The 14,540-nt window shown below is 31.1% G+C and overlaps 1 long non-coding RNA gene across 1 annotated transcript; it reads left to right on the top strand.

Annotated features, from left to right (window-relative positions):
- The first annotated feature begins 12,210 nt into the window (after positions 1 to 12,210).
- LOC125497761 (uncharacterized) lies at positions 12,211 to 14,092 on the top strand. The gene is made up of 3 exons (XR_007274712.2): positions 12,211 to 12,454; positions 12,956 to 13,051; positions 13,640 to 14,092. It is a non-coding gene; the product is annotated as an uncharacterized LOC125497761 (long non-coding RNA).
- The last annotated feature ends 448 nt before the right edge of the window (positions 14,093 to 14,540 follow it).

Raw genomic sequence — 14,540 nt, 5'->3', positions numbered from 1 at the left:
GTGCTGCAACTCATGAGGTACTACAACAAAGTCTTGACCAGGTTTTTCTTGCTTAAATCTGACCATGGCTTTGCATGCTGTTCTTGTTTCATTGACTACTCTTTCCTTTCTTTCCTTGGTTGGCTGCTCAACATCTGGTATCTGAACAGCTTTTTCTTGTTGTGTGTCTTTTTCTTTTGGTTCTGTTATTTTGTTTGTTGATTTTGAGCCTCCTTCCTTTGAGCAAACCAAGTAGAATTCGTATATTGAATTATCAATTCTCCTCCTCCTTAGAGTTTGTTTCCTAATACTAAATCCTAATGCTCTTCAGTGTGCTTGATACAAGTTGCAACCATCTTTGTGATCTGTAACATGTTTCCCTATAAAACTGCTACTGATATTTTCGTCATTGATGTACTTGAGATATTCATGTTCAGCTGTTGAGTTCATTGACAAAAAATAAGGACACTATCTTAAAGAACAAAAGCACTAACTAAAAGCTAAACAAGTGTAGCTGAGAATGATTATAATAGTATCAAATGAAAGAATAATTATACTAAATGAAATAAATTAAGGACCGACTGAAAAGAAAATAAGTGTAACTGAAAACTAAATAAGTCTAACTGAATCTGTCTAACTGAAGAGCAAATAAGTCTAACTGAAGAGCAAATAAGTCTAACTGAAGAGTTAATAAGTCTAACTGAAAACTAAATAAGTCTAACTGAATCAGTCTAACTAAAGAGTAAATAAGTCTAAGTGAAAAAAATAAGTCTAACTGAAAACTAAATAAGTCTAACTGAAAACTAAATAGTTAACTGAATCAGTCTAACTGAAGAGAAATAAGTCTAACTGAAGAATATAAGTCTAACTAAAACTAAATAAGTCTAACTGAAAACTAAATTAGTCTAACTGAATAGTCTAACTGAAGAGAAATAAGTCTAACTGAAAAAAATAAGTCTAACTGAAGTGTAAAAAGTCTAACTAGATAATAAGTCTAACTGAAAACTAAATTAGTCTAATGAAACTAAAGTCTAATGAATCAGTCTAACTGAAGAGTAATAAGTCTAACGAAGAGTAAATAAGTCTAACTGAAGTGTAAATATCTAACTGAAGAGTTAATAAGTCAACTGAAAACTAAATTACTCTAACTGAACACTTAATAAGTCTAACTGAAACTAAATAAGTCTAACTGAAACAAAATAAGTCTAACTGAAATATTAACTGAAATTAATACTCTAACTGAACACTTAATAAGTCAACTGAAACTAAATAAGTCTAACTAAAAGTATATTAACTGAAACTAAAGTATCTAACTGAAACTTAATAAGTTAACTGAAAATAATAAGTCTAACTGAAAACTATATTAACTGAAAACTAAAGTACTCTAACTGAACACTTAATAAGTCTAACTGAAAACTTAATAAGTCTAACTGAAAACTAAATAAGTCTGACTGAAAAACAAGTTAATGAGTGAAAAATAGACTTTTGTTGCAATGTAAAGTAATTTTATCATACTAACTGATACAATCAAAATTAAACTGAAAATGAGTAAATGCAATTGAAAATTAAATTTAGACATACACCTGTTACTTTGTCTTGTATTCAGCTGATTCTTCATGTAATTTCTTTCTTTTTTTTTCTGATGTGATATCTGTGTTACGGTTTTCATTGTTTAGTTCATTTGTAATGTGAGATCTCTGTGAGTATTCTCATTGCTCAGATCAATTTGTAACGAACTTGCGATTTGTGAATTCGAATCTTCGGTTGACATTCTTGTTCAATTTGTAACAAACTAGATTTCAGTAGTGGAACAAGATTTGTAGTGAGAAAGTGGATCTGTTAGATATGTTTTCGTTCTTGAACAATGGCGGATGAAGCGGATGAAGGGGATGAAAGTGTTTTTTTTGTTTTATTTTTATTTTTTCGGTCTTTAATAAGTCGCGCGCATTGCGTTTATGTTGCTCGTCCGATGAGAGTGTGGTGTCGGACGAGTCCGACACAATACGTTCTCTATTATTTATCTTAGTAGTTGTGTACTATATATATGCACGTTCTATCAGTAATAAAATCCAGTATGTGTTTTTTAATTTAACATTTCGAGTGCATTGCATTGAATATACAAATTGAGGTTTGTGTGCATCTCCTAATAGAGGTTAATGAGAGATCCTCTAGTTCTCGAGCTAACTCCAAAGCCTATTCAAGATAAAGATTCAATCTTTAAGCCCTATTTCATATACAGATCGAATCTTTCAACAAGTATAAGTGAGAGTCGGGTGTTTTGAGACTTGTTATTTATTTTACTATCCACATACACATCATTTGCTTTATAATTCTTTTTTTAGTTGTTCAATGATATAGGTGTCCTATTATGCTTATGAGTCTAATTCCCTTAAATCATTTGTGTGTTGCTAGTTGTTTTGGTTTACTTAGGAGTCTTCAATTTCTATCTTAGATTGTCGTGTCATATAGTTCTCACAAAAGCTGATTTGTTAAGTTGTTTGGAGTCCTAGCTTAGATAAGACTATTCATGTTTATCTTTCTTTAGGCATGCCTTAGCTTGTTTAGCATAGCTAGGAGTATTTGTTATTTTTTCTTCTTTGGACTGGTGCAATATATATATGCACGTTCTATTAGTAATAAAATCCGGTATGCGTATTTTAATTTAACAATTCGAGTGCATTGCATTGAATATACAAATTGAGGTTTGTGTGCATCTCCAAATAGAGGTTAATGAGAGATCCTCTAGTTCTCGAGCTAACACCAAAGCCTATTCAAGATAAAGATTCAATCTTTAAGCCCTATTTCATATACATATCGAATCATTCAACAAGTATAAGTGAGAGTCGGGTGTTTTGAGACTTGTTATTTATTTTACTATCCACATACACATCATTTGCTTTATAATTCTTTTTTTTAGTTGTTGAATGATATAGGGGTCCTATTATTTTTATGAGTCTAATTCCCTTAAATCATTTGTGTGTTGCTAGTTGTTTTGGTTTACTTAGGAGTCTTCAATTTCTATCTTAGATTGTCGTGTCATATAGTTCTCACAAAGGCTGATTTGTTATGTTGTTAGGAGTCCTAGCTTAGATAAGACTATTCATGCTTATCTTTGTTTAGGCGTTGTGTTGCTTGTTTAGCATAGCTAGGAGTCTTTGTTATTTATCTTCTTAGTAGTTGTGTACTATATATATGCACGTTCTATCAGTAATAAAATTTAGTATGTGTGTTTTAATTTAATAATTCGAGTGTATTGCATTGAATATACAAATTGAGGTTTGTGTGGATCTCCTAATAAAGGTTAATGAGAGATCCTCTAGTTCTCGAGTTAACAACAAAGCCTATTTAAGATAAAGATTCAATCTTTATGCCCTATTTCATATAAAGATCGAATCTTTCAACAAGTACAAGTGAGATTCGGGTGTTTTGAGACTTGTAATTTATTTTACTATCCCCAAACACATCATTTGCTTTATAATTCTTTTTTTTCAGTTGCTGAATGATATAAGGGTCCTATTATGTTTATGAGTCTAATTCCCTTTAATTATTTGAGTCTTGCTAGTTATTATGGTTTACTTAGGAGTCTTCAATTTCTATCTTAGATTTTCGTGTGATATAGTTCTCATAACGGCTAATTTGTTAAGTTGTTAGGAGTCCTAGCTTAGATAAGACTATTCATGCTTATCTTTGTTTAGGCGTTGCGTTGCTTGTTTAGCATAGCTAGGAGTCTTTGTTATTTATCTTCTTAGTAGTTGTGTACTATATATATGCACGTTCTATCAGTAATAAAATCTAGTATGTGTTTTTTAATTTAATAATTCGAGTGCATTGCATTGAATATACAAATTGAGGATTGTCTGCATCTCCTAATAGAGGTAAATGACAGATCCTCTAGTTCTCGAGCTAACTCCAAAGCCTATTTAAGATAAAGATTCAATCTTTATGGCTTATTTCATATAATGATCGAAACTTTCAACAAGTACAAGTGATATTCGGGTGTTTTGAGACTTGTTTTTTATTTTACTAACCCCAAACACATCATTTGCTTTATAATTCTTTTTTTCAGTTGTTGAATGATATAGGGGTCCTATTATGTTTATGAGTCTAATTCCCTTAAATTATTTGAGTCTTGCTAGTTATTATGGTTTACTTAGGAGTCTTCAATTTCTATCTTAGATTTTCGTGTGATATAGTTCTCATAACGGCTAATTTGTTAAGTTGTTAGGAATCCTAGCTTAGATAAGACTATTCATGCTTATCATTGTTTAGGCGTGGCTTTGCTTGTTTAGCATAGCGAGGACTCTTTATTATTTATCTTAGTACTTGTGTACTATATCTATGCACGTTCTATCAGTAATAAAATCCAGTATGTGTTTTTTAATTTAACATTTCGAGTGCATTGCATTGAATATACAAATTGAGGTTTGTGTGCATCTCCTAATAGAGGTTAATGAGAGATCCTATAGTTCTCGAGCTAACTCCAAAGCCTATTCAAGATAAGATTCAATCTTTAAGCCCTATTTCATATACAGATCGAATCTTTCAACAAGTATAAGTGAGAGTCGGGTGTTTTGAGACTTGTTATTTATTTTACTATCCACATACACATCATTTGCTTTATAATTCTATTTTTACTTGTTCAATGATATAGGTGTCCTATTATGTTATGAGTCTAATTCCCTTAAATCATTTGTGTGTTGCTAGTTGTTTTGGTTTACTTAGGAGTCTTCAATTTCTATCTTAGATTGTCGTGTCATATAGTTCTCACAAAGGCTGATTTGTTAAGTTGTTAGGAGTCCTAGCTTAGATAAGACTATTCATGCTTATCTTTCTTTAGGCATGGCTTAGCTTGTTTAGCATAGCTAGGAGTCTTTGTTATCTTTTCTTCTTTGGACTGGTGCAATATATATATGCACGTTCTATTAGTAATAAAATCCGGTATGCGTATTTTAATTTAACAATTCGAGTGCATTGCATTGAATATACAAATTGAGGTTTGTGTGCATCTCCAAATAGAGGTTAATGAGAGATCCTCTAGTTCTCGAGCTAACTCCAAAGCCTATTCAAGATAAAGATTCAATCTTTAAGCCCTATTTCATATACAGATCGAATCTTTCAACAAGTATAAGTGAGAGTCGGGTGTTTTGAGACTTATTATCTATTTTACTATCCACATACACATCATTTGCTATATAATTCTTTTTTTTAGTTGTTGAATGATATAGGTGTCCTGTTATGCTTATGAGTCTAATTCCCTTAAATCATTTGTGTGTTGCTAGTTGTTTTGGTTTACTTAGGAGTCTTCAATTTCTATCTTAGATCTTCGTGTGATATAGTTCTCATAACAACTAATTTGTTAAGTTGTTAGGAGTCCTAGCCTAGATAAGACTATTCATGCTTATCTTTGTTTAGGTGTTGCGTTGCTTGTTTAGCATAGCTAGGAGTCTTGTTATTTATCTTCTATATATATATATGAACGTTCTATCAGTAATAAAATCTAGTATGTGTTTTTTAATTTAATAATTCGAGTGCATAGCATTGAATATATAAATTGTGGTTGGTGTGCATCTCCTAATAGAGGTTAATGAGAGATCCTCTAGTTCTCGAGCTAACTCCAAAGCCTATTAAGATAAAGATTCAATCTTTATGCCCTATTTCATATAGATCGAATCTTTTAACAAGTACAAGTGAGATTCCGGTGTTTTGAGACTTGTTAATTATTTTACTATCCACAAACACATCATTTGCTTTATAATTCTTTTTTTTTAGTTGTTGAATGATATAGGGGTCCTATTATGTTTATGAGTTTAATTCCCTTAAATTATTTGAGTCTTGCTAGTTTTTGGTTTACTTAGGAGTCTTCAATTTTTATCTTAGATTGTCGTGTGATATAGTTCTCATAAAGGCTAATTTTTAAGTTGTTAGGAGTCCTATATTAGATAAAACTATTCATGCTTATCTTTGTTTAGGCGTTGCGTTGCTTGTTTAACATAGCTAGGAGTCTTTGTTATTTATCTTCTTAGTAGTTGTATATTACAGATATATACACGTTCTATCAGTAATAACATCCGGTATGTGTGTTTTAATTGAACAATTCGAGTGCATTGCATTGAATATACAAATTGAGGTTTGGTGCATCTACTAATAGAGGATAATGAGAGATCCTCTAGTTTCGAGCTAACAACAAAGCCTATTATATATAAAGATTCAACTGGTGATGCCTATTTCATATAAAGATCGAATCTTTCAACAAGTACAAGTGAGAATCGGGTTTCGAGACTTGTTATTCATTTTACTATCCACATACACATCATTTGCTTTGTAATTCTTTTTTTTAAGTGGTTGAATGATGTAGGGGTCCTATTATGTTTATGAGTCTAATTCCCTTAAATCATTTGTGTGTTGCTAGTTGTTTTGGTTTACTTAGGAGTCTTCAATTTCTATCCTATATTGTCGTGTCATATAGTTCTCACAAAGGCTGATTTGTTATGTTGTTAGGAGTCCTAGCTTAGATAAGACTATTCATGCTTATCTTTGTTTAGGCATTGCGTTGCTTGTTTAGCATAGCTAGGAGTCTTGTCATTTATCTTCTTAGTAGTTGTGTATATATATATGCACGTTCTATCAGTAATAAAATCCATGTGTGTGTTTAATGTAATAATTCGAGTGATTTCCATTGAATATACAAATTGAGGTTTGTGTGATCTCCTAATAAGGTTAATGAGAGATCCTCTAGTTCTCGAGCTAACAACAAAGCCTATTTAAGATAAAGATTCAATCTTTATGCCCTATTTCATATAAAGATCGAATCTTTCAACAAGTATAAGTGAGAGTCGGGTGTTTTTGAGACTTATTATCTATTTTACTATCCACATACACATCATTTGCTTTATAATTCTTTTTTTTAGTTGTTGAATGATATAGGGTCCTTTATGTTTATGAGTCTAATTCCCTTAAATCATTTGTTGTGTCTAGTTGTTTTGGTTTACTTAGGAGTCTTCAATTTCTATCTTAGATTGTCGTGTGATATAGTTCTCATAAAGGCTGTTTATTATGTTGTTAGGATCCTAGCTTAGATAAGAAATTCATGCTTACTTTTTTGGTGGCTTGCTTGTTTAGCATAGCAGGAGTCTTTTTATTTATCTTCTTAGTAGTTGTATATTAATATATATCACGTTCTATCATAATAAAACAATCGGATGTTGTAATTAACATTCGAGTGCATTGCATTGAATATACAAATTGAGGTTTGTGTGCATCTCCTAATAGAGGTTAATGAGAGATCCTCTAGTTCTCGAGCTAACTCCAAAGCCTATTAAGTAAAGATTCAATCTTTATTCCCTATTTATAAAAGATCGAATCTTTCAACAAGTACAAGTGAGATTCGGGTGTTTTGAGACTTGTTATTTATTTTACTATCCACAAACACATCATTTGCTTTATAATTCTTTTTTTTAGTTGTTGAATGATATAGGGGTCCTATTATGTTTATGAGTCTAATTCCCTTAAATCATTTAAGTCTTTCTAGTTGTTATGGTTTACTTAGGTGTCTTCAATTTCTATCTTAGATTGTCGTGTGTTATGTTCTCAAAAGGCTGTTTTTATGTTGTTAGGATCCTAGCTTAGATAAGACATTCATGCTTACTTGTTTGGCATGGCTTTGCTTGTTTAGCATAGCTAGGAGTCTTTTTATTTATCTACTTAGTAGTTGTATTATATATATATGCACGTTCTATCAGTAATAAATCGTATGTGTGTTTTAATTTAACATTCGAGTGCATTGCATTGAACATACAAATTGAGGTTTGGTGCATCTCTAATAGAGGTTAATGAGAGATCCTCTAGTTCTCGAGCTAACAACAAAGCCTAATCAAGATAAAGATTCAATCTTTATGCCCTATTTCATATAAAGATCGAATCTTTCAACAAGTACAAGTGAGATTCGGTTTTTTGAGACTTGTTATTTATTTTACTATCCACATAACATCAATTGCTTTATAATTCTTTTTTTTATTGTTGAATGATATAGGGGTCCTATTATGTTTATGAGTCTAATTCCCTTAAATCATTTGAGTTTCTAATTGTTTTGTTTACTTAGGAATTTTTAATTTCTATCTTAGGTTGTTGTTGTGATATTACTCTATAAGACTGATTTGTTAAGTTGTTAGGATCTAGCTTAGATAAGACTATTCATGCTTATCTTTGTTTAGCGTGGCTTTGCTTTTTAGCATAGCTAGGATCTTTGTTATTTATCTTCTTAGAGTTGTGTATATATATATATGCACGTTCTATCAGTAATAAATCGGTATGTGTGTTTTAATTTACATTCGAGTGCATTGCATTGAATATACAAATTGAGGTTTGTGTGATCTCCTAATAAGGTTAATGAGTTATCCTCTAGTTCTCGAGCTAACAACAAAGCCTATTCAATATAAAGATTCAATCTTTATGCCCTATTTCATATAAAGATCGAATCTTTCAAAAGTACAAGTGAGATTCGGGTGTTTTGAGACTTGTTATTTATTTTACTATCCACAAACACATCATTTGCTTTATAATTCTTTTTTTATTGTTGAATGATATAGGGGTCCTATTATGTTTATGAGTCTAATTCCCTTAAATTTTTGAGTCTTGCTATGTTTATGGTTTACTTAGGAGTTTCAATTTCTATCTAGATCTTTCGTGTGATAAGTTCTCAAAGGCTGATTTGTTAAGTTGTTAGGAGTCCTAGCTTAGATAAGACTATTCATGCTTATCTTTGTTTAGCGTGGCTTTGCTTGTTTAGCATACGTAGGATCTTTTTATTTATCTTAGTATTGTGTATATATATATGCACGTTCTATCAGTAATAAAATCTAGTATGTGTGTATTTTAATTTAACAATTCGAGTGCATTGCATTGAATATACAAATTGAGGTTTGTGTGCATCTCCTAATAGAGGTTAATGAGAGATCCTCTAGTTCTCGAGCTAACCAAAGCCTATTAAATATAAAGATTCAATCTTTATGCCCTATTTCATATAAAGATCGAATCTTTCAACAAGTATAAAGTGAGATTCGGGTGTTTTGAAGACTTGTTATTTATTTTACTATCCACATACACATCATTTGCTTTATAATTCTTTTTATTGTTGAATGATATAGGTGTCCTATTATGTTTATGAGTCTAATTCCCTTAAATTGTTTAGGTTTTCTAGTTGTTTTGGTTTACTTAGGAGTTTCAATTTCTATCTTAGATTGTCGTGTGATATAGTTCTCACAAAGGCTGATTTGTTAAGTTGTTAGGAGTCCTAGCTTAGATAAGACTATTCATGCTTATCTTTTTTTAGGCGTGGCTTTGCTTGTTTAGCATAGCTAGGAGTTTTTGTTATTTATCTTCTTTGATGGTGAATATATATATGCACGTTCTATCAGTAATAAAATCGTATGTTTTTTAATTTAACAATTCGAGTGCATTGCATTGAATATACAAATTGAGGTTTGTGTGCATCTCCTAATAGAGGTTAATGAGAGATCCTCTAGTTCTCGAGCTAACCAAAGCCTATTCAAGATAAAGATTCAATCTTTAAGCCCTATTCATATAAGATCGAATCTTTTAACAAGTACAAGTGAGATTCCGGTGTTTTGAGATTTGTTTATTATTTTACTATCCACAACACATCATTTGCTTTATAATTCTTTTTTTTAGTTGTTGAATGATATAGGGTCCTATTATGTTTATGAGTCTAATTCCCTTAAATCATTTGTGTTGCTAGTTGTTTTGGTTTACTTAGGAGTTTCAATTTCTATCTTAGATTCGTTGTGATATAGTTCTCAAACAACTATTTGTTAAGTTGTTAGGAGTCCTAGCTTAGATAAGACTATTCATGCTTATCTTTGTTTAGTGTTGCTTGCTTGTTTAGCATAGCTAGGAGTCTTTGTTATTTATCTTCTTAGTAGTTGTGTACTATATATGCACGTTCTATCAGTAATAAAATCTGGTATGTGTTTTTAATTTAAAATTCGAGTGCATTGCATTGAATATACAAATTGAGGTTTGTGTGCATCTCCTAATAGAGGTTAATGAGAGATCCTCTAGTTCTCGAGCTAAACAAAGCCTATTAAATAAAGATTCAATCTTTATGCCCTATTTCATATAAAGATCGAATCTTTCAACAAGTACAAGTGAGATTCGGGTGTTTTGAGACTTGTTATTTATTTTACTATCCACAAACACATCATTTGCTTTATAATTCTTTTTTTTTCGTTGTTGAATGATATAGGGGTCCTATTATGTTTATGAGTCTAATTCCCTTAAATATTTGAGTTTTCTAGTTGTTTTGGTTTACTTAGGAGTTTCAATTTCTATCTTAGATTGTCTTGTGATATAGTTCTCACAAAGGCTGATTTATTAAGTTGTTAGGAGTCCTAGCTTAGATAAGACTATTCATGCTTATCTTTGTTTAGTCGTGGCTTTGCTTGTTTAGCATAGCTAGGAGTCTTTGTTATTTATCTTCTTAGTAGTTGTATAATATATATATATACACGTTCTATCAGTAATAAAATCGGTATGTATGTTTTAATTAAACAATTCGAGTGCATTGCATTGAATATACAAATTGAGGTTTGTTGCATCTCTAATAGAGGTTAATGAGAGATCCTCTAGTTCTCGAGCTAACAACAAAGCCTAATTCAAATAAAGATTCAATCTTTATGCCCTATTTCATAAAAGATCGAATCTTTCAACAAGTACAAGTGAGATTCGGGTTTTTGAGACTTGTTATTTATTTTACTATCCATAACACATCATTTGCTTTATAATTCTTTTTTTTAGTTGTTGAATGATATAGGGGTCCTATTATGTTTATGAGTCTAATTCCCTTAAATCATTTGAGTTTTTCTAGTTGTTTTGGTTTACTTAGGAGTTTTCAATTTCTATCTTATGTTGTCTTGTGATATAGTTCTCACAAAGGCTGATTTGTTAAGTTGTTAGGAGTCCTAGCTTAGATAAGACTATTCATGCTTATCTTTGTTTAGGCTTGGCTTTGCTTGTTTAGCATAGCTAGGAGTCTTTGTTATTTATCTTCTTAGTAGTTGTGTAATATATATATGCACGTTCTATCAGTAATAAAATCAAGTGTGTGTGTTTTAATTTAACAATTCTAGTGCATTCATTGAATATACAAATTGAGGTTTGTGTGCATCTCCTAATAAGGTTAATGAGAGATCCTCTAGTTCTCGAGCTAACAACAAAGCCTATTAAATATAAAGATTCAATCTTTATGCCCTATTTCATATAAAGATCGAATCTTTCAACAAGTATAAAGTGAGATTCGGGTGTTTTGAGACTTGTTATTTATTTTACTATCCACAAACACATCATTTGCTTTATAATTCTTTTTTTTAGTTGTTGAATGATATAGGGGTCCTATTATGTTTATAGTCTAATTCCCTTAAATCTTTTGAGTGTTTCTAGTTGTTTTGGTTTACTTAGGAGTTTTCAATTTCTATCTTAGATTGTCCTGTGATATAACTCTCACAAAAAACAACTGATTTGTTAAGTTGTTAGGAGTCCTAGCTTAGATAAGACTATTCATGCTTATCTTTGTTTAGGTGTTGCGTTGCTTGTTTAGCATAGCTAGGAGTCTTTGTTATTTATCTTCTTAGTAGTTGTGTATATATATATGCACGTTCTATCAGTAATAAAATCTAGTATGTGTTTTTTAATTTAATAATTCGAGTGCATTGCATTGAATATACAATTGAGGTTTGTGTGCATCTCCTAATAGAGGTTAATGAGAGATCCTCTAGTTCTCGAGCTAACCAAAGCCTATTTAAATAAAGATTCAATCTTTATGCCCTATTTCATATAAAGATCGAATCTTTCAACAAGTACAAGTGAGATTCGGGTGTTTTGAGACTTGTTATTTATTTTACTATCCACAAACACATCATTTGCTTTATAATTCTTTTTTTTAGTTGTTGAATGATATAGGGGTCCTATTATGTTTATGAGTCTAATTAGGGCTGGCAAAAGCTGACACGACACGATAACACGACACGAACACGACCTGAAAAAACCGGGTTAGGGTTGAGATTTTCGACACGAAAAGTTAAATGGGTCGACACGAACACGACCTGAAAGTTAAATGGGTTAGGTTAAGGTTGAATTTTCTAACACGAAACCAACCTGAATTGACCTGAAAATATAAAAGCCAAAAAAAATCGAAAAATAAATACCAGAATTTTAATTAGGCCCAAATACCTACTAACAAACTTTAAGCCCAACCCTAAAATAAACCCTAAAATTCATTTAGATTAGGTTGATGCTCGCCGCTTTCTCTAACTCTCTCATTTCACTGTTTCACTTTCAACTTCGAACTCACTCTCTCTCTCTTCTCTCTTCTCTCAAAAAAATCAGAAAAAATAAAAATCAAAATCGAAAAATCAAAATAAAATTACGAGAAGATTGTACAACAATTCAGACAAACGTTGAGGTAATTTTCCTTCATTGTTGATTTCATTTTCAATAATTGCATGTTTGTTTTTGAAGTAATTAGATGTTTATTTTTGAAGTAATTACATATTTTTTCTCGAACTAATTACATGTTTATTTATGAAGTAAGTCCGTGTTTATTTTCGAACTAATTACATGTTGATTCTCGACTAATTATATGACTAATTTTATAGTAATTTTATGACTAATTTTTGAGTAATTACTTAGATAATTTTCGAGTAAAATTTTTGCAAATTTTAAAATAATTTTGGTTTTTTTTTTTACATTTTTATATCTATTTGTTTGTTTTGTTTGATGTTGTAAAAATTTTGTGAATGGATTTTGCTTATTTTTTTAAGATAGTAGATTAAGGTTTCAACTTTGCAGATTAGTGGAGTTATCCTCTGAATTTCTTGTTAGATTCTATAAAATGAATGTTGTTTAAGTTAGCTTTCTATGGGGACTTAGTACATTTTTAATATGTGTATATGTACATATGCAGAAGCGTAAGAGCCTAAGAGGTATCATCATTTCAATGACATGCACTGGTGTTACATTTCGATCGACTATTATTTGTGTTACTGCACACATGTGCTAGGTATATACCAGAATTTTAGCCCAAGGATGAATTGTGAGTTTGTGACTATTGTGAAAAGTAAAATTTCGATTTGTGCACTCTCTTAAAGACCTGACAAGAATTGCTTTCTTTCAAATGATTTGTTTGGCTACAAACTCAAATACGGCTTAAGTTTTGTATCTAGAGTTCATGGATGTTTATAATTTTGTTGGTTGAGTTCTTAGTGACAAGTTTAATTATTGCCTGTGATTATGTGTAGTAGTTGTTATTTTGTATTGTGCCTGTAGTAAACGTTGATTTGTGAAGAGAACTTTCTTAGATTTGTTATTATATATTCTGTAAATACAAGTAATTAATCCTAGATTTCAGAACATCAAATGCTAATTTGTGACTTTATTATCTAAGTATAAGCTAATTATAGTTTATTTATCTTATTATCTAAGTATAAGCTAATTTCTATTTATATATTTGAAGTATTATATATTCTGTAAATACAAGTAATCAATCCTAAATTCCAGAACATCAAATGCTAATCTGTGACTTTGTTATCTAAGTATGTAATTTCAGTTTGGTATCCTCTAACTTATGTCTTCGTGTCTTGTGCTTTAGGACTTTGATGAATTCTGGACTAAGAAGCAAGTGTGGTTAACAAAGATTACTTGGATATGTATTTTGAAGACGCTCTTCTCCCACGAACTACTAATTTGGATGTTCTCATTAACCAGAGGATCCTCAGATTATTAACTTATTTATTTTAGTTAATTACTTATTTCATTTAACTCATGCTTGAATCTTTGATTAGCTAATCATACGATGGACGATACACCAATCCCGAGTCCGGCAATGAGCTCCGGTTTTAATGGAAGTAGTTCTAAGAAATGAGAATTTGTCTTGATTAGTTGATTATGCATGTCAAGAACTTTGGATTATGTTGTTAGTTTTAGAACTTAAAACTTTGAACTTTGCTATTGGTTGTGAACTTTGAACTTTCTTTAATTTATTTTGGGTTGTCTGTAAAAATTAATGTGGGATGTAATTTGAATTTAGATTTTGAATGCTCAATGATCATGGTTTGACAGGTTTATAAAATCAGGTTGTAAGTAGGTTACAACCGGGTTAAGAGGTTCGGGTCAACCTGAAAATTTCAGGTCAAAACAGGTTCAGTTAACCCGGTTTTATATTATGTTGCAAAAAAAAAACGGGTCAAACAGATCAGGTCAGGTCAACCCGAAAAAAAACAGATCAGGTTAGGTTTCAAGTAATTGACCCGAATAATAAATGGATCAGGTTAGGGTTGGGGGGTAGCTGACCCGTTTAGATATGATCCGAATACGAACACGACACGACCTGATCTGTTTGCCAGCCCTAAGTCTAATTCCCCTTAAATCATTTTAGTCTTGCTAGTTGTTATGGTTTACTTAGGAGTCTTCAATTTCTATCTTAGATTGTCGTGTGATATAGTTCTCATAAAGGCTGGTTTATTATGTTGTTAGGAATCCTAGCTTAGATA

The sequence above is a fragment of the Beta vulgaris genome, chromosome 1 (genome assembly GCF_026745355.1).
Source record: "Beta vulgaris subsp. vulgaris cultivar EL10 chromosome 1, EL10.2, whole genome shotgun sequence".
Taxonomy (NCBI): domain Eukaryota; kingdom Viridiplantae; phylum Streptophyta; class Magnoliopsida; order Caryophyllales; family Amaranthaceae; genus Beta; species Beta vulgaris.
Note: the sequence above shows the minus strand (reverse complement) of the source record. Positions and strands in the feature narration are given on the sequence as shown.